Genomic DNA, 23,658 nt, shown 5'->3' with positions numbered 1-23,658 from the left:
ATTTATTTTATAAAAAAATGAATGTATTGTGGTTTTACAGGAAAAAAGATTTAATTTTATACGATGTTTGGCAGTTTCTTCTCTGTTATCCTTTATTAATGATAAGAATAAAAATGAAATAATTACTAGAATTATTAAGTACTTATTCCATGTCAGGAAAACTATTCCAAGAGCTTCTCTTTTGTTTTTCATTTTATAGCATTCTCAAATAATAAAGTATAATAGCTATTTTTATTTGTGCTTATTATGAAATAGAAATGCTGATCAGTATGTATAATATATATCAATATTATTATTTTAATTTTACAAAGAAGAAACTGAAGTTCAACAAGCAAAAATAAGTTACTGAGGGTACAAAAGCTATTTACTGAGGGCTGGAGCTAGGATATTAAGTGACGTTTATTGATTCTCAGGTCCCTTCAATGGCACTTTTCTTATGATTACCATCATATCATTAGCCAACACCTCCATCCTGTCCCATAATTAAAATTTCTTTTAGTGATGTAATGTTTTCTTGACTTTTTATATTCCTTGGGGTTTTGCATTTCTGTTTTCACCTTTGAAGGAGCAGGAATGTTCTATAAACTTGACTAGCTGTCTTCAGGCGTGAGATTCTTTTCATTGTTCCTATTTAGAGATTTGTCTGATTGCTTATGGATACACCTGATCAACACTTGTTCCCTCTTGTGACAGGATTCTTCCTCTTGTATGACTTCTCTCATTCTTACGATGCCTCTGGTCAGCTGTTAGTCACCTCTCTTTTATTTTCCCAAAGGTGGCGCTATAGTTCCAGATTGTGGTTTCCCATGCACACAGATTCTGTTTTGTTTCATGTGCACGCTCACTGTGTACCTGAGTTTGCTTTTGCCACTGCCCATTGGAGTGTGCACAGGAGCCATCCCCAGAGTGGGGGAGGTGTGGTTTGTCACTGGGACATTCATTGTTCCATGGGCTTGTTGGGGTTATCCTCAGATGATTTTTTTTTTCCCCTTCTTGCCTGTGGGCAGGCTTTCTGCTGGAGCCTTGAATGAAGTCAATAGGAAACATGTCTCTTTAATGCCCTTGGATATTCTTATCTGCTACTTTCCTGAACTGCTCCTTAACCCTAGTTAGGGAGCTCTTGTTTAATACTCTGGGTTTCTTTAGTAATGTATTATTTAATTAAAAACATAAAATTACAAAATTGGCTATAAGTATGGAGATAGCTTGAGAAAACATCTATCCATAGTGGGCCAATGTAGGGGATCTCCTTTAATGTTTGACAAATAAGGTAGAAAAATAAATTAATCAAGAAAAATAAAGAAAGGAAACATGTTTACCTAAAATGAAATATCTCTATAGAATTGTAAAACGTCTAACATAGCATAATAGTATTTAAATGCTCTTTCATCTGCAATAATCTGTTTTAATATGCAGCCAACCTGTGCAGAGCTAGGGCTTTGTTCATCTCATCTTTGCTTTATAGCTCTACATTTCTCATGGAGGCTGGTTATAAAACCTAATAAGCTAGAGCATAAATTGTACAACTGAAATGGCCACTTTGCAGGTAAGATCGGAATAATGGAAGGACAGAAAGAAGGGAACAAAAAATAAAGATAAAAAATAATTTATATGTAAATCCCTTTTAATGCATTTTTGGATGATTTTAGAAGCACCATCGTTTAGGAACAGGGATTAAAATGTCACAAAGGTATTTCTATGTCAATGAACCCATGATAGCCAACCTTTTCTGTACCTTCAGAAGTGGAACCCTGTCTTTCCTACTTTTGGACAATCATCCACTCATTACTGGAAGCATCAGTTCAGGAGTCTTTGTTAATAGAGTCTGTGTGATTTGTTCTGCTATAGTCTATCCTGTGGGACTCAAGAAATCCCATTAAAAAATGACTGGTGATTTTCAAGCTTTTCTGCTCTCCCATCTGCTCCTGGGAGCTGCTCTACTTAAAGTCCTATTTTTATGTCCTCAGATTGACAGTGCCAATCTGCCAAAGGATGGCTTTGCAAACATTTACCTGTCAGAGGCCTGAGCAAAAGATCACAAGAAAAAGATCTGGAGCTGGGGATTAATGCCTAGAAGATTTTAATTAAAAATTCAATTTATTTAATGGGTATGGGCTACTCAAATAGTCTGTTTCATCATGGTTGAGTTTTGGTAATATATATTTTTAAACTGACACATTTAATCAGAGTTTTCAAATTTATGACTATAAAGTGTCTATCATATTACCTTAATAGTCTTTTAATGTTATAGGATTTGTAGTAATATTTCAAGTTTATTATTCATATAGATGATTTATGCCTTCTTCCATTTGTTTTGTCAAACTTGATAGAGATGTATTACTTTTATTGATTTTTTTCAGGTTACCATTTTTCATGTATTTTGTCATGTTCCTTTCTGTTTTCAATTTTTTTAAATTTATCTTTATTGTTGAAAGTACTACAGATGTCCCCTTTTCTTCCCTCCACCCTGCACCAGCCACTCCCAGGCCTTCATTCACCTCATTATTGTCAATTTTATTAATTTTAGTCAGTATCTTTACTAATTTATGCCTTCTCTTTGTTTTGGTTTTAGTTTGCTCTTGTTTCTCGAGTTTGTTGACATTGAAGGTGATAATTTAGTAACTTTCCTTGTTTTTTTTTTTTTTTTTTGTTTTTTTTTTAATATATTTTATTGATTTTTTACAGAGAGGAAGGGAGAGAGATAGAGAGTTAGAAACATCGATGAGAGAGAAACATTGATCAGCTGCCTCCAGCACATCTCCTACTGGGGATGTGCCCGCAACCCAGGTACATGCCCTTGACCGGAACCAAACCTGGGACCTTTCAGTCCACAGGCCGACGCTCTATCCACTGAGCCAAACCGGTTTCGGCAACTTTCCTTGTTTTTAATATAACATTTAGTTCTATATCTTCTTTTATACTTAATGTTACTAAACTAGATGTTTTTTTGTTTTTGTTTTTTTTTACCTAAGATCAGAAACAATGCAAGGACATTATGTCACTACTACCAGTTAACATCATCCTGGAAATCATCGCTAAGGCAATAACACAAGGAAAGGAAATAAAATGTATAAAGGTTAGAAAAGAAGAAAGAAAACTGTCTTTGTTCACAGATTAGATAATTATATGTGTCAGAAATCCCAAAGAATAGCATTGATGGTACTATTTGGAGATGGAGCCTTCAGGAGATAATTATATTTAGATGAGGTCATGAGACAGGGGCCTTGTAATGGGTTTGTTGTCTTTATACAAAGAGACACCATAGAGCTAACTCTCTCCTTCTCTCTACCATGTGAGGACATGACAAGAAGGCAGCCATCCGCAAGCCAGGAAGAGTGTTCTCAACAGAACCTGAACATGCTGATCTCAGCTTCCAACCGCAAAATTCTTTGTTTTCAGAAGGAGGGGGGGGGAGTCCTACTTTAGCTTACCATGTTTTTAAAAGAACAAAAGTCTCTATATTCGGTTAATTGTTACTACTACTATAATGAATTGTTATCACTTGTCACCTTCGGCCACCAGATTCTTCTTGCTCATTTGAAAATTTATTCCAGAACCAGCTTTGTTGCACAGTTTCTCCCCTATTATTTAAATGTTTATTAACAGTCAATCTGCAAGTACTAGATGGATAGAATTCATTTGAGCTTATAAATTTTTAACTACGTTTATTTACAACTATGTTTCCACTTTGAATGCCATTATAGCTTAGAGGATAGTATGAAATAAAATACATCACTTGTTAATATTGCAAAATACACTTCTCAATCTTCCTTTAGAGGAATTTGTTTTTGGTACTCAAGGTTTTATTAATCATGCATGAATGGATTGTGGTCTTGTGTAAAAAAATCTAAGGAGTCTGTGACTTTGTGCACAAATGTTAGAAAATGTTATAAATCATCACATATCTTTCTAATAACAAAATGCTCCTTCTAGATTTTCCAAGGACTTCACTTTATCACTCAGGTATGTAAAGTGATGATGACAATAGCATCTAGTTTATTGGCTACTGGGGAGACAAAAAAGGATTTTATATATAAAGCATTTGAAACTGTGTGTAACAGCTAAAAATCGTTATTTTTATCAGCATTTCTCATTATATTTTAAATTTGCCTCTCTTTAAATCTAATAGACACGTTATTAGAGAAAAATGTGGTTGTCATACACTTCAACATTAGAATTTAAATTACTGTATCTCTCTTTATTCTATACCTTTTCTTTGCTGAATACAAAATAAACAATCTGAATAAGGACTTTGAACCAAACCTCTTTTAAATAATGCATAGAATTTTCAAACTCCATGTAATGTCCTAGAATCCATTTTTAAAATTATGATATTTAAAAGTGCAGCTTTTAAATAAAAAATCCACTGTGATTCAGCTAAAACACTGCAGTATCAATTAAAGCTGTATGTGGAGTAAAGACAAGTATGGAAAATGTTAGAGTATGATGATCAGCATACTTTAAGGGCTTTTTTGTAGTAAGGATTATTATTTTATTTTTATTATTGACTGCATTCACATAGTTTTCTAAGAATGGGTTAATCAAAAAGATCAAGTCAAGCTGCTGATAGATTAAAGTCTGCCAACATTCATCGCCTCAGTTTTTTAAAAAAAGAAAATAGTTTGAAATAAAAACATTTGTTCTTTTAAATAAGAATCAAACAAATATTAGTAAAAAGTATAATAAAAAAGGAATGTCCAATATGATTCCTTCCAACTCCACTAAAATCCCTCATACAAATCACTCATTGATTTCACAGAGGAGTGACTGTCAGGCGGATAAACATATTTATATTTATTGTACGGCTGTCTGAGTTACAAGCCAAAGATTTGCAAACACAATTTTTAAAAGTTGCATATTTTGTTTTCTCTAAATATCTATATGTATAGTTGTGTTGTTTTTTTTCCTGCTATGTTTTCTCCTGGCCAGATACGCTCCAACCTAGTGCCCTCCCAGCATTCTCAGATCCCCCCACTTAAAGGCCAATGCATATCACAAGAAGCAAGAGACTAGATCACTGGCCAACCAGATGGTTAGGAACATTTAATTGACCCACTTGAGAAGATGAGGAGTAACACAGATTATGGATTAATCAAGGGATATAAATAATAAATTACATCTGTTTTAATGAATTCAAAACTGAAATGCTTTCTCAACTGCTAATGTCCAACAATATTACTACAGTATTTATTTAATATTTTCATATATTAACCCCTTGTGCTGGTGATGATTAAGAAATTTGGATGAATAATTAATTTTGATGAATAATTAAGAAATTCACCCAGGAGCACAATGAGATGAGCCAAGAATGAAACCTAAGCAAATTTTCTCCACAGTCCTTAAATAACGACATTACATTTCTGCTTTGAATCCTAGGATACTTCAGAATCCTATCTAATAATAGAGAAACATGGTAATTAACCATAACTTCGCTAACCTTCCCATTGGCTAATAAGCAAGATATGCAAATTAACTGCCAACAAAGATGGCGGCCGGCAGCCACGCAGCTGAAGCGAACATGAGGCTTGCTTGCTCCAGTGACGGAGGAAGCAAAGGTTCCCCGCCTGCCGCAGCCCAGCTCTGAGCTCCAGATGCAACAATATTGCAATTATAGAAGCTAAACAAACCCAGAAACCTGTTTTCAGCCGCCAGCGGACTCAGAGCTTAGAGCGCCAGTGATGGCAACAGAGTTTTAATTATAGAAGCTAAACAAACCCAGATACCTGCTTTCAGCCAGCCACAGCCTCAGAGCTGGAGCTGGCTTTCAGCTCCAGTGAGGGCTGTAGAAGGTAAATAAATCCCAGAATAGAAAAAAAAGAAAAAAAAAGATGCTGGGAGCTTTAGTCGCCCACCAGCCTGAAAACGGCCCTCAGCCCCTCACCCAGACTGGCCAGGCAGCCAAGCGGGATTCCTACCCTGATCCGGATCACACTTCAGGGCAAACCAGCCGGCCCCCACCCGTGCACCAGGCCTCTATCGTATATAGTAAAAGGGTAATATGCAAACTGACCCTAAAAGCAGAAAGACAGGGAATGACTGGTCACTATGACACACACTGACCACCAGGGGGCAGACGCTCAATGCAGGAGCTGCCCTCTGGTGGTCAGTTGCTCTCACAGGGGGAGCTCTGCTCAGCCACAGGCAGGCTGATGGCTGCCAGTACAGCGGTGATGGTGGGAGCCTCTCCTGCCTCCGTAGCAGCACTAAAGATGTTCAACTGCAGCTTAGGTCTGCTCCCTGCTGGCAAGTGGGCATCCCCTGAGGGCTGCCGGGCTGCCAGAGGGATGTCTGATTGCCATCTTAGGCCCAATCCCCCGGGGAGCAGGCCTAAGCCAGCAAGTGGTCACCCCTGAGGGTTCCCAGACTGTGAGAGGGCACAGGCCGGGCTGAGGGACCCCCAACCCCTGAGTGCACAAATTTTTGTGCACCGGGCCTCTAGTACATTTATAATTATATAAGTAAAATGTCGTCACTGAACACACTTTGGAAAATGTTGAAAGGTAAAAAAACAACACAGCCCAGCCCATGTGGCTTAGTAGTTGAGCTTTGACCTATGAACCATGAGGTCAAGGTTCAATTCCTGGTCAAGGCATATGCCTGGGTTGCAGGCTCAATTGTCAGTAGGGGGCATGCAAGAGGCAGCTGATGAATGATTCTCTCTCATCATTGATGTTCCTATCTCCCTCTCCTTCTTCCTTTCCTCTCTGAAATCAATAAAAATATACTAAAGGCAGCAACAACAACAATAACAAAGCAATCAGCTGCTACCTTCAATCCAAAGGAAAGTGTTTAAAACTGTTGGTAGATTTGACAGGATTGTAATCATTTCTATATGGTCTGCATTTTAATCTGTTTTTTTTCTTTAAACATCTAGTTTTCTTGTAGTATATATCGTACGCATTAGACTTCTGGCTTTAGTTTCAAGCAAAAACAACTTTGTGGCTTAACCCCTGTTTTTACAAAAAAAAACAAAGAATAAGATAAACATCAATGACTTTTCTTGGACCCATCAGAGAATTGAAGTCACAGGGCAAAAATCTACTCTGAAATCTGGATACAAAGGTGAATACAAAGAATCACTCTTGAGATCCACTTACCTGGAACAGAAGCTCTTAAAGCCATAAACTGATAGGAATATTATGGACAATTTGGACAAATGGTTGGCGGCTGAGTGTGGAGTAGGATGAGAATAAGACATAGTTTTGAGGTTTTTACTTCTAAGAACTCCAGTAGGTTCTCATGGTGAAGAGCCAAGAAAAAAAAAAAAAGTCCTCATATTTCTTGCATGGGGAAGGGGAGACAAACCATTTTGAAATATGCCCAGAGCATTCTCCATAACAAAAGCCTGCTATCCAGGAAAAAACAAAAAAACAAAAAAAACTTGACCAGATCATGACTGCCCCTGGGAAAAGAGCAATTACCTAACTCCAGCCTCCTACCCTTTCTATCTCACCTAAGGGTGAAAGAACGCTAAGAAACATCTCACAAGATCCCTAAAAGACTGAAATTGAATAGAAAATTATAGAAAACTTCCCCTCCCCACTAACATATAACCTACACATTAATAGGTCTCCAGCATGGTAGGTAGGGGTTACAGATGATAGAGCTGTAAGGTTCTGACTCTATTTAAGAAGACGTCCTTAGGAGCACACAAAAACAAAAGGCGGACTAAAATGAAGGCACTCAAGAAATTTGAAATTGCTGTCACCCATAGCTACCACAAATTTAAACAGTCTAACTTTAGGCAGATTAATAAAAATTCTCACACTCAATGCCTGTTTTCATCAATTCTTACATGATAAAATGCAGCAGTATTTAACAAAAAATTCAAGACATTATAAATGTAAGTAATAACAGACAAAGCAAGAGACAAAGCAAGCATCAAAACCTAGCTCAGATATGATACAGAAATTGAAATTATCAGAGAATTTTTAAAATTATGATTATCAATGTTATGAGTAAAAGTTGACAAAATGCATCAACAAAGAGTTAATGCAAGCAGAGAGATAGAAACTCTAAGAAATAATCAAAAGGAAACGATAGAAATGAAAAACACTCACAGAAATTAAGAATATTTTTGATGCATCAGGAGAATCAACGTAGTGAATAATTAGTAAGCTTGGGATATATTAATAGAAATGCCTTAAACTGAAATGCAAAGAAAAAAAGAGGAGAAACAATCAAATAGAATACAGTGGGGCCTTGACTTACGAGTTTAATTTGTTTTGTGATGGAGCTCGTAACTCAAATTACTCATATGTCAAATCAAAAAGTGAACGAGTGAGACACGTGATTCTGGGCTGATGTTGTGGCCTTCACTGTAACGTTCTCTGCGCCAACTAGCGGTGGGGTATCTGAAGCTGGCTCGTAACCCGAATTTTAGCTCGCAACTCAAAGCAAAAAATCGGCCGAGAGATGGCTCCTATCTTCGAAAAACTAGTTAGTCGGCCACACTCGTAAGTCAAGGCCCCACTGTATTCAAGAATTTTGGGCCAAAACTGGTTTGGCTCAGTGGATAGAGCGTCAGCCTGCGGACTGGGGGGTCCCAGGTTTGATTCCGGTTAAGGGCATGTACCTGGGTTGCGGGCACATCCCCAGTAGGAGATGTGCAGGAGGCAGCTGATCGATGTTTCTCTCTCATCGATGTTTCTGACTATCTCTCCCCCTTCCTCTCTGTAAAAAATCAATAAAATATATTTAAAAAAAAAAAAGAATTTTGGGACAATTTTTAAAGGTATGACATGTATGTAATTGGAATACCAGAAAAAGAAGAAAGAATAGAGCAGTCAAAATATTTGAAGGAATATTGTTTGAGAATTCTACCAAAATGACTATAGACTCCAACCCACAAATCCAGGAAACTCAGAGAAAACAAGATAGAATCGACATTCAGGTAAATCATATTCAAACTGCAGAAAACCAAAGACAAATAGAGAAAATCTTGAAAGCAGCTTGGGGTAGGATTGGGGGAGCAGGAACGCATTGCTATATTGCAAGTATTCTCTCACGTCTACAATTAATTTTCTAAAATATGGTTTTGAATGGTTATATAACTATCATTTGTCTATACTTTGATATACATAACCATTTCATGGTTATAAGACATTACATTTTCTCAATTTTGTAATGTAAATGGTGCTTAAGAAAAAATATTGTTCATACAATACTTTGCAAATATCTCATTTTTACAAGTCTAAATACTCAGAGAATTGGAATGCCCCAAATTTGCTGATTTTATGTCATTAAGAAATGTTGAGAGAACCAAGATGGCGGCATAGGTTAACGCCGGAGTTTGCTGCTTTGAACAACTACTTCAAAAGTGAAACCAAAAAACGGAAGGGACATCACCCAGAACCACAGGAACGCTGGCTGAGTGGAAGTCCTACAACTAGGAGGAAAGAGAAACACATACGGACACTCAGAGGAGGCGCAGTGCTGAAGTCAAATTCTGAGGTGCGGAGTGCACGCAGCGGGCTGGCGGCGGAGGGCGCGGTTGGCGTTTTCAATCGGGAGGGAGTCGCAGAATCTGAGCTCCAGATCCGGGCGAGTCTTTAGGGACCCAGACTCAAACGGGAGAAGCGGGGCTGTCTGGCTTCGGTCAGAGCGAGTGCAGCTTTCTCTCTGAGCTTTGCAGCGGGTGCTGGGACTCAGAGAGGCAGAGCCCCTGGGGACAGGACTGAGAGCCGCCATAACTGCTCTCTCCGGCCCACCCTGTTGATCCTGTGCGACCCGCCCCGCCCAAGCCCTGCACACAGGCATTTGCCGGATAGCCTCAGGCAAAGGCTAGATTAGCACCTCCCTAGAGGACAGAAGTTCTCACACTGCTGACACAGCTGATTCTCATAGCCACTTGGCCTGGAGGTCAAACCCTCCCTGGAATTAGCTACAACAATCAAGATTTAACTATAAGACTGCGAACAAAGACCACTAGGGGGTGCACCAAGGAAGCATAACAAAATGCGGAGACAAAGAAACGGGACAAAATTGTCAATGGAAGATATAGAGTTCAGAACCACACTTTTAAGGTCTCTCAAGAACTGTTTAGAAGCCGCCGATAAACTTAATGAGATCTACAAGAAAACTAATGAGACCCTCGATCTTATATTGGGGAACCAACTAGAAATTAAGCATACACGGACTGAAATAACGAATATACAGACTCCCGACAGCAGACCAGAGGAGCGCAAGAATCAAGTCAATGATTTGAAATGCGAGGAAGCAAAAAACACCCAACCGGAAAAGCAAAATGAAAAAAGAATCCAAAAATGTGAGGATAGTGTAAGGAGCCTCTGGGACAGCTTCAAGCGTGCCAACATCAGAATTATAGGGGTGCCAGAAGATGAGAGAGAGCAAGATATTGAAAACCTATTTGAAGAAATAATGACAGAAAACTTCCCCCACCTGGTGAAAGAAATGGACTTACAGGTCCAAGAAGCTCGGAGAACCCCAAACAAAAGGAATCCAAAGAGGACCACACCAAGACACATCATAATTAAAATGCCAAGAGCAAAAGATAAAGAGAGAATCTTAAAAACAGCAAGAGAAAGAAACTCAGTTACCTACAAGGGAATACCCATACGACTGTCAGCTGATTTCTCAACAGAAACTTTGCAGGCCAGAAGGGAGTGGCAAGAAATATTCAAAGTGATGAATACCAAGAACCTACAACCAAGATTACTTTATCCAGCAAAGCTATCATTCAGAATTGAAGGTCAGATAAAGAGCTTCACAGATAAGGAAAAGCTAAAGGAGTTCATCACCACCAAACCAGGATTATATGAAATGCTGAAAGGTATCCTGTAAGAAGAGGAAGAGGAAGAAAAAGGTAAAGATACAAATTATGAACAACAAATATGCATCTATCAACAAGAGAATCTAAGAATCAAGTGAATAAATAATCTGATGAACAGAATGAACTGTTGATTATAATAGAATCAGGGACATAGAAAGGGAATGGACTGACTATTCCTGGGGCGGAAAGGGGTGTAGGAGATGCAGGAAGAGACTGGACAAAAATCGTGCATCTATGGATGAGGACAGTGTGTGGGGAGTGAGGGCAGAGGGTGGGGTGGGAACTGGGAGGAGGGGAGTTATGGCGGGAAAAAAAAGAGGAACAAATGTAATAATCTGAACAATAAAGATTTAATTTAAAAAAAAAAGGGAAAAAAAAGAAAAAGAAATGTTGAGTAATGCTGTCCAAAAAGACTGTGCAATTTGTATTCTAATCAATTGCATTTGAAATTGTCTGTTCACACCAAAGTGAACTCTATGATTGGTTTTTTAATTTTAGTAACTCTAGGAGATATAAAATGGTGATTAATGACACAATTCCTAATGTAAATGCTTAAGATGCTTAATATATCAGTATTCTTAGAGTACCTGAGTTCACTCACTTAATTCTCATGTAACTATGAAGCAGATACTATTTTTTAAAAACATATTTTATTGATTTTCCACAGAGAGGAAGAGAGAGGGATAGAGAGTTAGAAATATCGATGAGAGAGAAACACCGATCAGCTGCCTCCTGCACACCTTCTACTGGGGATGTGCCCGCAACCAAAGTATATGCCCTTGACCGGAATCAAACCTGGGACCTTTCAGTCCACAGGCCGATGCTCTATCCACTGAGCCAAACCGGTTAGGGCAAAGCAGATACTATTAATATTGTCACTTGTGGGTGAAGTAACTAATAGAAACAAAAAGTGATAATTTGTTCTTTACAACCAGGAACTATCAGAGTTAATATTTGAATGTGATCATTATTGTTATAGAATTCATATTATTAACCTCATTGTTTGCTCACTTCTCTGAGATGAAACACATTGTTTTGTGCAGATATCCCAAGCTTAAAATATTAATTAATAATAAATGATATAAAGAATATTGGATGGGTAAGACAGGGGCAGAAGTGGGATGGAGAGGGTCAATGGTGGAAAAGGGGGGACATATGCAATACTTTCAACAAGAAACAAAAATTAAACATCTCTAACTTGAAAATAGGGGTACTTGGAAGCACAGAGCAACATCTGGATTATTTTCAAACTATTAGCTTTGGATCCAAAATAGTTTTTCTGTTGCTATGTAATCACCACTGTGTCTGTCCTTACATCCCTGTAGGTTGCACTAAAAATGAATTCCAATCTTTTAAAGGAAATGCTTAGGTTTTAGTCATTATGGAAGATTAATTAATTCTCTACTTTCAGCTAATTTTCTGCTGCTGTTGTCACTGTCATTTTTACTGACCAATGTAGACACCGATATTACATCATGACTAAAGAGTATGCAAAACTGTAGATGTTTGGAAGAAGAATATGTTTGGATTTGTATAGTGATGCTAAAGGGGATGATATTTTAATTCCCTCAGCCATAAGAAATCAAATATTTACATAGAGTAAAATGGTCAAGGCATCGCTTTTTTGTAAAGAATCCAAAATGTCACTCTCTGTAATTGGACTAGTATAGAGTATAATCCTGATATTATGTAAAATGAAATTTTTGGAAACAAAATGATGCTTACTGTGAGTGCATTATGCGGAGCTATGCGAAAGCAGAGTGTTGCAAAAGAAATGTTCAACTGAGTCTAGATATATTTTCTTGGCATGTTTTCCAAAGTTCTTAAAATGTCTACCTGTTAATGAACAAATTGAAAATATACAGAAGAGGACTAATGAAATTAAAAATAGCATATTTAATTTATGGTTGAATTTAGACACATAGTCTCTAAACTTGGGAGAATCAAGACCTTTCTAAACATCTGATGAAAACATGAATACCTGTCACAGGAAATAATGCAAATACAAATAAATGTAAAACGGCATGGACAAATGTACCCTGCACCTCTTTAATTTCCACTGACCTTCACTTCCAAAAACCTCCCACCCCCATCCTTCTGTTTTGTCATAATTAGCTACTTGGTATTAGTAATAGTAAGAAAGCAAAAGAGAGGCCAGACATTATAAGCATGGTCTTCTGGGCAGCTTCACCAAGAAGCTAAAGCTTTACACTCCCTAGGGAACCATGGGCCCATTCCCTGCACATCACCATAGGCCCCTGTGCAGTGAAGTTGGGGTGACTTAGGGAAGGTGATTGACTGTCAATCTAGCTTGGGGAAAAGATCATTGGCTAGTAAGGTGGAGTCACTGCAAGAGCACAAAGTCTTAGAAGGGTAAAATCCCTGGACACAGCGTCCCCTCTCTCTTAATGCTCTTGTGGGCTTGTTCTCGCCTGTTCTCTCTCCTTAGCCATGTGGCCTTCAGCAGCCTCATGGCCCCTGGCTGTGTGAACCCCACACACAATGGAATGCAGCTGAGAACACAAATTGAGCTAGCCAGATGCTGGACTGGACTTTCATACGGGACAGAAATTCTGAACATTGGCCTTAATTCTGGCCCTGCTGAAGACAAGAGGGGACTTCTTCCATGGAAGGAGGAACAGAGATGGGACTAGGAGGGGAGCCCCCTTAATTTTACATCATCAATCAAGCTTTCCATGAAACCCTATCCTCCCGTGAGGGCCTCAGAAAATTCATTTCCTCGTGGTACCCCAAGAATTCCACTTCACACAATAACATTTCCATATGGGCCAAAGCCTCAGGTGGACCCTGCCTTAGAGTGTGAGCCCCTTGATGCCTCCAGATAATAATAATGAGAAGCATAGAAATTATACTAGGCAGAAAATAAATAGTAAAATCAAGAATTAACACCTAAACAGCAGAATTCAATTAAGAATGTCGAAAGCTCCAACATGCTGATACTGAACCCAAAATGTGAGGTTTTTGAGTCTGAGTTCTTTGTCTCTCGAAATTGAAGAACGAGTCACAGACAAAAATGGTTAGTGGAACTGAAGTTTATCGAGAGAAGCCAGTCCTGGAAAAGGTGCAGCTGGGGTTCCAGGAGCAGGCCAGTGTCAGAGCTCCCTTTCCATGTCACGGTCCCGAGTAGTTCAGCATTCCAGCTAATTAAGGTCTATTAGGCTATGTGTGGAGGCCCACATGGCCATAAGCTATGTGGGAGCAGGGGAGCATCTCTCCTACCATCAATCTAGAGTGCAGGAGAGAGAGCAGGAAGCATGCAGGGCTTTTTTTGTATATATGCTTGTTAGCTCCTGATTGGTCTTTTCAAAGAATTTTGCCTTAGCAACATCTTTGGGATTGGTTTATAATGCTTTACTATCCTGTGATTGGTTATCTGCAAGCTGTCTGTCATAGCAACAGTCATACTTTTTAAAGTTCATGCCCCTGGTGTCCTTTCTTCCCTGCCCAGTTGGGGTGTCTTAGTGAAACAGGAATTCTTAGGGGTGAAAAAGACAGGTTTGAGGAAATTTGAGAAATTTTGGAAATTAAGGGGACCATGGAGGAAGCACAGGGCTGCAGAGCAACAGAAGGTATATTTCCATAGAATAGAGGAGCTGGAGAGCTGCAACAGATACATTTCCATAGAATGAGGGAACTGGGACCAGCAAAAGGTCTATATTTACAAAATAAAGAGAAGGAAGTCCTTCATCCAGAAGGAGAAGAAGAAAGCCCAAAGGGGATAGGAAAACAATAAGGAAGGAGTGGGGGGGTAGGGGGAGAACTTCACATGTCCCATGTGAGGTTCGACCTTTGAGCTCAGGAGTTACTGCAGTAACCAGTCCAAGGGAATAGTGACCAATCAGAGGGGGTATCAGGCACCAGGATCTGCAGCCTTTATAAGCCATAAGGAAAAGGAACTCAGTGGGCCTCTTCCCCCTCCCTACTTGGGAGTCCATTCTGTGGGAGTCTTCCTCCTCCCCATGTGGGAGTCTGTACTTGTTTTTCAATAAATTCCATCTTTGGTATACCACCTCTGTCCGTGGATTCATTCTTTGACTCTGGTGGACAAAGAATCTGGGTTCCTGTCCAAAAATTCTGTTTCATTAGTAACTGTACCTACTTGGGTTCCTGGTTTTACCGCCCCCACCCGCATAACAATGATATTGTTTAAAGATAATTTTTCATCACCATGTTAATATTCTCCATTAACAAAATTAAAATCCCAAATAAATACATATAATTTTGTTTCATTTGATAATTTAGAATTTAGCCAACTTGCTACTTTTTTATGTATAATGAAACTAGTTTTCCTTCTTAGTTATTTATAGGTATATAAAAATATACTATGAATTTCTTTGGCACAGGAATAACAGCTCATTTTTTTTATATATATATATTTAGTATCTAAAAAGGGTCTACCACATTTAAAAGTAACATAACTATTCATGGATAATAGGACCAAAGTGGGAAGACAAAAAGAAAGGAAGGACTTTAGGAAGTGAGAAACTAAAGGAGCTACAAAGGAAGGAATGAAAGAAGGAAGAAGGGAAAAAATGAAAAGAGGAGATTAGCCAACTACCAGTTTATTTGTTGATTTCCCCCAAAGATTTTCCTCTGTGTGGGAACTGAATTCTGCTGAGAAAATAAAAACATTTTTACTAGTATTAATATTTGAAAAGTTCACAGATAAAGTAAGAACTTATGCAAAAAGGACTTGGTCAAACTCACTCAGGCTCCTTGGACTAAGAGTGGTATTGTGATTGGGGATGAAACTCTGGATACTGGAATAACAAATTGAAGATGCCCAAATTTGTGTTTTCCTGTCTCTTCTGCTTCTTTCAAAATTTCAATATTCAAACCCTTCACTACAATATCATAAAATCATTTCTTTCTACTTTTTAATTCCTTAACTTTATTCCTTTTCTCCCAAGTTGAACCTTATTTATCATTCAAATGGAACTCTTACTCATATTACTTTGAGCCATAAAGAAGTTAAAGGAATTGCACTGTAAATGAAATGCTGTTAAATTAAAGGGATTTACATTTGAGGATGAGGTGTCTCTTTCTGATATGTAAGGTGCTTTGTTTTTTTTCTCAGAAATCTTTCCCCAGAAGCCCAGTGTTCTTAAAATCACATAGCTTATCAAATAGGGTACCTTCACCCTACCCCTCCACCCCCCAAGTTTAGTAGTCTCACTTTATGTTTGGGTCAACAGTGAAAAGGAAGAGATACAGGTCGGGAAGCTCTGAAAAATTTTGCCGGAGTTTATGGAGAACTGAAAAGCATTAACCTTTCTTTTGCTACAATTTCTGGATATAGACTGTCTTGTACAATAGATGATCTTGCATGATATGCTGCCAGTTGCAAAAGACTATTATGCACATCATGGACTATTCTAATGGAAATCCTAGGGGTAAACTAAAAGGAAACCCAGGTTTGGGCTCTAGAATTACTTCATCCATACAGGACTCCCTAATTTTCTGAATCCTTTGAGTTTTGTGATAGGGTGTCACTAGCAACGTTGTTATGAAGAGTTAAGATGTGTATGAGACACAATGCTACACACAGACATATCTTAACTGCTGAATAGGTTTAAGTCTCCATCTCCTTTTCCAACCTAATTTCATTAGTGATGTGCTGCTTGGAGGAAAGGGCATTATTTAATGACTAGAGGCCCGATGCACGAAATTCGTGCTAGAGTAGGCCTTCCTTCCCCAGGCTGCCGGCACCGGCTTCCTTTGTCACCCAGGATCTGTGCTTCATTCTGGCCGCCGGCAGGCCCTGGGGATCTGGGCTTCCCTTGCAGCCCTGGCTTCATCCGGAAGGTCATCTGGTCTAATTAGCATATTATGTTTTTATTATTATAGATTAAACTCAGATAAATATCTAATAATAAGCCCTGACTGGTTTGGCTCAGTGGATAGAGCGTTGACCTGCGGACTCAAGGGTCCCAGGTTCGATTCCGGTCAAGGGCATGTACCTTGGTTGCAGGCACATCCCCAGTAGCGGGTGTGCAGTAGGCAGCTGATCAATGTTTCTCTCTCATTGATGTTTCTAACTCTCTATTCCCCCCCTTTCCTCTCTGTAAAAAAATCAATAAAATATATATTTTTTAAAAAATATCTAATAATAAATATGTAAATGATAATATAAATATATGTCAAAGTGTGAGACTATATTGTTAGGGTCTCTCTCAACATCATTTTTTGAGTGTGTGTGGCAACTCCTTGAATACTATTTGATGATCTATCTTTTACTAGCTGTATGATATTTAATTTTTAAAAATAACAAATAAAATTTTGAATCCTATATTGGTTTGATATATGTAGATATCTTTAAAATGCCAAGCATATGGGGAATTAGATAAATCAGTCATTACAAAACCATACAATAAAATATTAGCAGTTATGTTACATGGAGACATATTTGTCGATATATTTGTCTATAGTAATGCTGCAGATATACAAGAGGCATATTTTCATTAGAAGAGCTCCATTCTCTAACATAAATGTCTATATATGTATTATTTTGTTTGTCCTCTCTTTAGCTTTTTATTTAGTATTAATATCATAACTCCCACTTACCTTATATTCATTTTTGTAATACATTTTTGTAGACTTTTTTTGTCTCTTTCTGATCCATTTACTTTAAATTTTCATTTTTACACTGCATATTGTAACATTTTATGTTTCTACTGTGCCTGCCAGATTTGTAAATTTACAATGTCATGTAATACTTTGACATTTATTGTTACAATTTCTATGTTTGATTTACCTCTTTTATTTTATTTATGCTGTGTAGCAATATATTATTTTGGTTTTATACTTTCTTACTTTTCCATACTTATCTGTGTAAATAATACTTTTAGTTTTCCCTTTAATAATTTAAACTATAAGCAATGCTTGTCTATTAGTCACACCTGGGAATAGGTCATCGGCCTGAATGGGCATGGCCACACCAAGGATGGGAAGATTTGGTATATTTAATCCCTTAAATGAAGGAGTTCACTCTCTTGGTTTCTTTTGGTTCCTCTTATTCTCTTGGTGATTCCATTTGATCCTGGCTTGCAGGGGTCTCTCACTCCTGCTTCTAGGCATTTGCCCACGTGGTCCATGGCCATGTGGGCCCACAGACACAAGGGACTAATGGACTGCAGCTAGCCTGGCACTGACCTAGGCCTGGCTGTAGCATAGAAAAATACTCTGGATACTGGCTTTGCTTTTAGCTCCGCTGAAACCCCAGCTACACTTCTTCTATGACTGGAAATGCGACTTTGGAACCCAGAGATGTAATTCCAGAGAAAGAAAGCTTTCTACTATATCTCATCCTCCTGTGGGGGCCTCCAGAAATGCTTATTCTAGCTGTACCCCAAGAACTCCACTCCCACTAACCACGGAGAAAGACCACCCATGCTTTCCTCCAATAACATATTCAGTATTCGCTATCACTGTTGATTCAGCTTTAGTATTTTAGACTCTTGCATACTTATTAGGTACCATGGGATTTGTTTATTTTATTCTTCTCTTTCTCACCCACCTTTGTCTTGCTCACTTGTCTTTTAACACACCTGAAACCCACGGTGCCAGAGAAGATCCTGTGACCCTGTGAGGTCACACAGACCTAAGTGTCAGGATCCTGATGCTAGTCTGACACCAGAGTATTTACTCTTTATCACCGTGTTTATGAATTTTCAATTATCCTTTTATCATTTACCAACAAAATACCAATTCTAGCTGAGATCTTAGAAAGTAGATTTTCTTTAAGACACAGGGAAGTTTCAGGGACAGAAGATACTAAATTTGAAAAATCCATTACACTGAGGATTTGTTAGACTTTTGCAATATCCTCAACAGTTAACTCTTAATTTTCATTTACAATGTAAAATTTTACAGTGACTTTCTATTCTGAAAGAAGAATAACAAGTTTCTTTGCTACAGGCATGAATTACAGTTTCTGATTTAAGGATGTTTTTTAACAGCACCTTTATTCCTGGTTCAGATAATGTAGATTATCAGTTTCTTTCTCTCATGCAAGATATTTTTGATAAGATACTCTAATACTCTTGTAGAAGAAAATTTCTGCAACATATCTTTTCCCCCCCACTATGATATATTTTAGTGTTGTTGTTTGTTTGTTTTTAAATTTAGAAACATAGCTAATCTGTTGATAATTTTCATTAATTAGGCAATCCTAGGTGTAAAGGAAGAAAACTTTGGCCCTTCCCTATAGCTGATATAAACAGGTACTTGTCAGGAATTATTAGTGCTGCTGTATTTATAATTGGAACTCTCTCTGGAAATAGACTTTGCTGAAAACCCTAACATAGGCTATTGTAATAATGAAAAGAACAAAGCATACTTGGTTACTTTGGTAAAAAATAAACAAACAAAAACACTCATCAAACAGTATTATCAAATAATAATTGTAAAATTAATGGACTTTATTTTCTTCTTGCTTTTATTATTACTTGGCAGATATTTCAGCAATATTTTTTAAAATATCTTTTTATTTATTTCAGAGAGAGGAAGAAGAGGGAGAGAAGGATGGAAACATCAATGGTGATAGAGAATCACTGATCTGCTGCCTCCTGCATGGCCCCTACTGGGGACTGAGCCTGCAACCCAGGCATGTGCCCAGATGGAGAATCAAACCATAAGATCCTGATTTATGGGTCAACACTTAACCACTAATTAACACTGGCCAGGCTATTTGGACAAAATTTTATTCAGCTTTTTTAATGCTCCAAACTCTCAAATATTTGATTGAAAAACAAAAATACTTTTAATCCATCATTCCATACAATATTCTAAGCAGTTGTTTTTCACTAATATGCAAAATTAAAAGTATTCATAAATCTTTTCTGACTATAGATGTCTTACCAGACTCATTTGGAAAACATATTTTAAAATGACAGATATATGTTTCAACTAACCGTAGAGCAGGGGTGGGCAAACTTTTTGACTCGAGGGCCACAATGGGTTCTTAAACTGGACCGGAGGGCCGGAACAAAAGCATGGATGGAGTGTTTGTGTGAACTAATATAAATTCAAAGTAAACATCATTACATAAAAGGGTATGGTCTTTTTTTTTTTTTTTTTTTTTAGTTTTATTCATTTCAAACGGGCTGGATCCGGCCCGCGGGCCGTAGTTTGCCCATGGCTGCCGTAGAGCCTAATTGTGAAAATGCACATTACTTTTTGGTACTATTGGTGACTTAGCCTAAGGAAAAGACAACCTTATATGTGGTGCAAGTGTATGTTTTAGTATTGTGTCCTCCCAGAAGTAGACCCAAGTATTTGAGTGTAAATGATTTAGCAACAGCTGTTCCAGGAGAAATTAGTAACAGAGTGGGGAAGCAGGCTAAGAAAAGGGAGAAAGCCGAAGAAGTATTTGATTTCAGGTGATATCCAGGCTCTTCCTGGTCCCTTAGGGCAGTGATCCAGTGGCCGGCAAACTTGCGAGTCACATGCGGCTCTTTAGCCTCTTGAGTGTGGCTCCTCCACAAAATATCGACTCTGCGCATGGGCCACGAAGTTTCAATCGCACTGTACGTGCGCACCCGCACGTGGTATTTTGTGGAAGAGCCACACTCAAGGGGCCAAAGAGCCACATGTGGCTCGCAAGCCTCAGTTTGCCGACCACTGCTAGGGAATTCTGGAGGATCAACTAGCCTTCTGTCCACCTCATATATCAGTTATCAGTCATGCACTGTCCCCCAGGTCATGAAATGCTCAGAAAATTCTGGTTTTCCTTGAATGTCTAGCAGCTCTAGTGGCCAAGGGCATCCAATTACAGCCTCAAGTAGGAGCTGGTAACAGAAAAACTTGAAGATCATGGCTAAGTGCAGAGAGCTTCTAAGAGAGGCCCAGGGATTCAGACCGAGCTCCAACGGTATTTGACACCATGTGGTTGATTAATATTGTTAAACTTTTGGAAAGCTCTGTTATCCTTTAGTGATTCTGTGTTTTTAAATATTTTCTTCATTATTTTTGTTCTTATAATAGGAAGGCAGTATCAGCAAATTGAAGTGGAGCGATTAGTGTTTTCCAGGGACATATTGAAAAAATTACCTGCTCAAATTAAAAAAAAAAAGTTAAATGTATCTGTTTCCCAAACTTCTCTTAGCCCATTTAGCTTCACCACAGACCTTCTACTGCCCAGTATGGATTGTTTATTTGTTCCAAATCTAGGAATAACCCATAACTTTAAAAATGATCATAGTCTGATATTAAATAAGTTTATTACTTACAAGTAAAAACACATTCCTTTCATTTTTCCCTCCCATTCATAATAATTCTAATGAATTAGAAAAATTATTAGGAAATGTATACTTTTCATTTTTTTAAAAAAATTTAAAAAGGTTTTAGAGAGGAAGGGGAGGGAGAGAGAGAGATAGAAACATCAATGAAAGAGAATGGCTGCCTTCTGCATGTCCCCCACTGGGGATCAAGCCTGTAACCTGGGCACATGACTGGGTCAAGAATCTAACCAGTGACCTCTTGGTTCATGAGTTGATTGATGCTCAACCACTGAGCCAAACCTGCCAACTACCTTTTCATTTCTGTATCTTCCATGTAAACCTGCTGTCACACACCTAGAAGATGCCTGATTGCATTAATTTAAAATAAAAGACTTTTCTTTATGTCTGAAAAATATTAAATTCTAGTCAAGGGAAAAATAAACACAAATTAAAACAGATAAATAATTGAGGTTCTTGATATTTAACAATTCTAACATTGACCAGCCTGCATAAACAGAAATGCAAGGCATGAGCAGGACATCTCACTTGGGAAGTTTCTTCAATGAAATCCTGCAACTAGCTATCAAATTAGCCTCTCTGTTAGTCTCAGGAGGAGGCACCAAAATGATCTATAATTAAATTCCTGGAATCCAATTTCGACTTGCCACCCCTGGAATAAACATCATTAAACTACGCATTGCTCATCAAAGCAATGCATAAAAGCTTTCTAGATATCTTGAAAGACATAAGCAAAGGTGCAAATTATGTATAATATTTGGATTCCTCAATCTAACAAACAGAAGCAGAATACATCGCAAACGGAGGTTATGAAATTGCTGTCCCCTGGAGAGCTTGATGCATAATATATTATGTATCTTTTTTATTTATTTGTCTGCTCTTGGAATATTAAAGTCACACCTCTTCCTAGTCCCCTACTTTACCTCTTCTAGCAAACATAAATATTCAAAAGCAATACGCATCTGCTAGGTTTGCCTACTACTTTTTCAGATGACTTCTTTATATATTTCAAAATGAAATTGATACATATTTTCTTTATATTCCATGTAGGATAGCCTAGTGAATATTAACAATCAGTAAATTGTTTAAGAAGGAGTTAATGTTTGAGGTGATCTTTTCTCTCACTTGGAAACTTATATATATGTGCACCTATATACCCATGCCTCTACAATTGGTGCCTTTAAAAGCCATAATCAATTGTCTTATTTCACAGGAGCTAATACACTTTTCTTTCAATTTAATGTGTTCTATATGGGGGGGTGGGCGGCATTTTTGAAGGAAAGCAGTGATTATAACTTTAGTGAACCATTTATTATTTAAAAGGGTGGCCAGATAATTCTCCCAGGATACTTCCACTTAAGAGATTATTTGCCTACAAGCCAGGTAGAACAATTCTTGGGCTCCCTTTGATTACTTAACCTTAAAATTTGCCAAATATTGTCATTAATGGAAAGTTTAACTGTCTATGTTAACTTTAGAAAGCTAACAAGCAATGAAATGAAATGCATAAACATACATCTAATCATGCCTATTGAATTTTCATTTAAAATTTCAAAATAATAATAGTTGAAATATTTTTGAAATTAAGTGATTAAATTGGAATGCCTTTACATTTACTCTATTGTAATAGCAATAAATACTTTAGAGAGTCATGAAATTACAAATTCAGTGGAGTAGGGTGGTGTTTTAAAACTGACTTCACAATTATTGGTGAATAGAAAATTACTGATTTTACAAAAATTTCAATTAAATTTGGAAAATCTGGAAAAATCGGAACATGCATTAAAATAATTACAGAAATGACCTAAAGGAGAAATTAGCAAACAAAAATTCATCAATGGCCAGATAGTAAATATTTTAGTCTTTTTGGGCCATATCATATAGACTCTGATTCAACTACTCAACATGGTGTTTATAGTAAGAGTTGCCATAGAAAACATGCAAATGAACAGGCCTGATTGTGTTCCAGTAAAACTTCATTTATGAACACTGAAATATAAATTTCATACAAAAGCCCTAACTGGTTTGGCTCAGTGGATAGAGCATCAGCCTGCGGACTGAAGGTTCCCAGGTTCGATTCCAGTCAAGGGCATGTACCTTGGTTGCGGGCACATCCCCAGTAGGGGGTGTGCAGGAGGCAGCATATTGATATGTCTCTCTCATCGATGTTTCTAATTCTCTATCTCTCTCCCTTCCTCTCTGTAAAAAATCAATAAAATATATTTAAAAAAAATTTCATACAATAGTCACATGCCACCAAATATTTTTACTTTTCTTTTTTTTTAACTATGTGTTTTATGTAAAAACAATTCTTAGCTTGCTAGTATAGAGAAACAGATGATGACCTTGATTTGGCCTGTTCTTAGTCAGCTGACTTTGAATCTGGAGTATTACCTTTTATAATCAGCAGTGCTAACATTTTGACATTTGCTTTTTTATTTCCTGTTTTTTGTTTTTTTTAAAGAGCCAGGTTTTAAAAAAAAAAAAATTATTGATTCATTTTTATAGAGAGTGGAAAAAAGGTTGACTTGTTCCACTTATTTATGCCTTCACTGATTTATCCTTGTATGTGCCCTGACCAGGGATCAAACCCAAAACCTTGGCATA

Source organism: Myotis myotis, unplaced genomic scaffold (genome assembly GCF_014108235.1).
Source record: "Myotis myotis isolate mMyoMyo1 unplaced genomic scaffold, mMyoMyo1.p scaffold_m19_p_14, whole genome shotgun sequence".
NCBI lineage: Eukaryota > Metazoa > Chordata > Mammalia > Chiroptera > Vespertilionidae > Myotis > Myotis myotis.
Note: the sequence above shows the minus strand (reverse complement) of the source record.